At 38.8% G+C, this 2,891-nt stretch overlaps 1 pseudogene; it reads right to left on the bottom strand.

Annotated features, from left to right (window-relative positions):
* On the bottom strand, positions 1-484 carry LOC101138796 (speckle-type POZ protein-like; annotated as a pseudogene).
* Between the last annotated feature and the right edge of the window lie 2,407 nt (positions 485-2,891).

Below are 2,891 nucleotides of genomic sequence, written 5' to 3'. Positions count from 1 at the left end.
TTAGGACTGTTTTAGCCGTGTGTGTGGAATGCCAAACTGTGGACACTGTGCAGATGCTAGTGCTCAGAAGGCTTCTGCTGCTAAGTAAGGGTGAGACTGAATCGTGGACTTTCACCTTGATGTTTCCATTATGTTGGTTGCTTCGCTGACATTCCAGTTTTTCTTATCTTTACAGCCAAGTTGTCGAAGTACACTGCACCTATTAATAATGTCTATGGTTTGTGCTTTCAACTGTTCTGCAACATGCAAATCTGCAAGGACAAGGGGATCAGCAATATTTTCTACTGAGAGATTACTACACAAAGCTTCCTCACACATGACCTTTAGCTGTTCCCAGTGCATGTTTGTCTGCAGCTGCCAACAAGTTGTCCGTCATTTTGTCAAGGTTTAGTTCTTTTCCTGTGTTAATGAATCTCATCATTTCTTTAAAAACATCAGGGTCTAAATCATTTATTTCCACTCAATTCTTTATGCTTTCTTCCATTTCATGTTGAAACACGGCATTAAAAACGGGATTGAGGTACAAGCAGATTTATGAGCTTTAAATTCTTGTCCTCTCAATAAATTAGGTATTGATGGGACATATCTCAAAATAATAAGAGCTATCTATGACAAACCCACAGCCAATATCATACTGAATGGATGAAAACTGGAAGCATTCCCTTTGAAAACTGGCACAAGACAGGGATGCCCTCTCTCACTGCTCCTATTCAACATAGTGTTGGAAGTTCTGGCTGGGGCAATTAGGCAGGAGAAGGAAATAAAGGGTATTCAATTAGGAAAAGAGGAAGTCAAATTGTCCCTGTTTGCAGATGACATGATTGTATATCTAGAAAACCCCATTGTCCCAGCCCAAAATCTCCTTAAGCTGATAAGCAACTTCAGCCAAGTCTCAGGATACAAAATCAATGTACAAAAATCACAAGCATTCTTATATACCAATAACAGACAAACAGAGAGCCAAATCATTAGTGAACTCCCATTCACAATTGCCTCAAAGAGAATAAAATACCTAGCGATTAATAACCAGAATATATAAGGAGTTCAAACAAATCTATAGAAAAACATCTAATAATCCAAGTTACAAACAAGCAAAAAATCTGAATAGACACTTCTCAAAAGAAGAGGTACAAATGAAAAACAGGCATATAAAAAGGTGCTCAACATCACTGAACATATGAGAAATGCAAATCAAAACTACAATGAGATATTATCTTACCATAGTTAAATGGCTTTTAGCTATGTCAGACAATAACAAATGCTGAAAGAATGTTCAGAAAAGGGAATCCTTGTACACTGTTTTTGTTAATGTAAATTAGTGCAATCACTATAAAGAACTGTTTGAAGTTTCCTCAAAAGACTAAAAATTGAGCTACCATATGATCTAGCAATCTCACTGCTGAATATATACTTAAAAAAGGAAATCAATATATTGAAAGGAAATCTGCACTTCCAGGTTTGTTGCAGCACTGTTAAAATAGCTAAGAATTGGAAGCAACCTAAGGGTCTATCAGTAGATTAACAGATTAAGAAAATGTGGTACAAACACATAACACTGTAATACTAAGCTATAAAAAGAAATGAGATTCCATCATTTCTGACAACATGGATAGAAGTGAAAATCATTATGTTAAGTGAAGCAATCCAGGCACCAAAAGACAAAGATTTTATGTTACCCCTTATTTATAGGATCTAAAAATCAAAACAATTAAACTTGTGGAGATAGAGAATAGAAAGGTGGTTACCAGAGGCTGGGAAAGATAATGGGGGTGTGGGGTTTAGGTGGGGATGGTTAAAAGGTTAAAGAATAAGTAAATAAGACCTATTATTTGATAGCACACCAGAGTGACTATAGTCAATGATTTTATTTATTTATTTATTTATTTATTCATTTATTCACCTTGAGATAAAACCCCCATCTCCCTGGGACAGAGAGCACCTGGGGGAAGGGGTGGCTGTGGGCACAACTTCAACATTTAAATGTCCCTGCCTGATGGCTCTGAAGAGACCAGTGGACCTCCCAGCACAGTGTTCGAGCTCTGCTAAGGGTCAGACTGCCTCCTGAAGTGGGTCGCTGATTCCTGTGTATCCTTACTGAGAGATACTTCCCAATAGGGGCTGAAAGATGCCTCATCCACGAGAGCTCTGACTGACGTCTGGCAGGTGGCCCTCTGGGATGAAGCTTTCAAAGGAAAGAACAGGCAGAAAACTTTGCTGTTCTGCAGCCTCCTCTGGTGATATCTAGGCAAACAGGGTCAGGAGTGGACCTCCAGCAAACTCCAGCAGACCTGCAGCAGAGGGGCCTGACAATTAGAAATAAAAGTAACAAACAGAAAGGAATAGCATGTCCACTCAAAGACCCCATCTGAAGGTCACCAACATCAAAGACAAAAGGTAGATAAATCCACAAAGATGGGGAGAAGCCAGTGTAAAAAGGCTGAAAATTCCAAAAGCCAGAATGCCTCTTCTCCTACAAAGGATCACAACTTGCCAGCAAGGGAACAAAACTGGATAGAGAATGAGTTTGATAGGCTTCAGAAGATGGGTGATAACAAACTCCTCCAAGCTAAAGGAGCATGTTGTAATCCAATGCAAGGAAGCTAAGAACCTTGAAAAGAGGTTAGATGAATTTCTAACTAGAATAACCAGTGTTTGACTTCTTCCTGGTTTAAGCTTGGGAAAGTGTACGTGTCAAATTTATCAATTTGTTCTAAATTTTCTAGTTTATTTGCGTACAGGTGTTTATAGTATTCTCTGATGGCAGTTTGTATTTCTGTGGGATCAGTGGTGATATCCCCCATATCATTTTTTATTGCGTCTATTTGATTCTGCCAATTCATAGCATATACAGCATTCTGGAGAACTTTGGCCCAGCCATGAAAAGTACCGTT

The sequence above is a fragment of the Gorilla gorilla genome, chromosome 3 (assembly GCF_029281585.2).
Source record: "Gorilla gorilla gorilla isolate KB3781 chromosome 3, NHGRI_mGorGor1-v2.1_pri, whole genome shotgun sequence".
NCBI classification, from domain to species: domain Eukaryota; kingdom Metazoa; phylum Chordata; class Mammalia; order Primates; family Hominidae; genus Gorilla; species Gorilla gorilla.
Note: the sequence above shows the minus strand (reverse complement) of the source record. Positions and strands in the feature narration are given on the sequence as shown.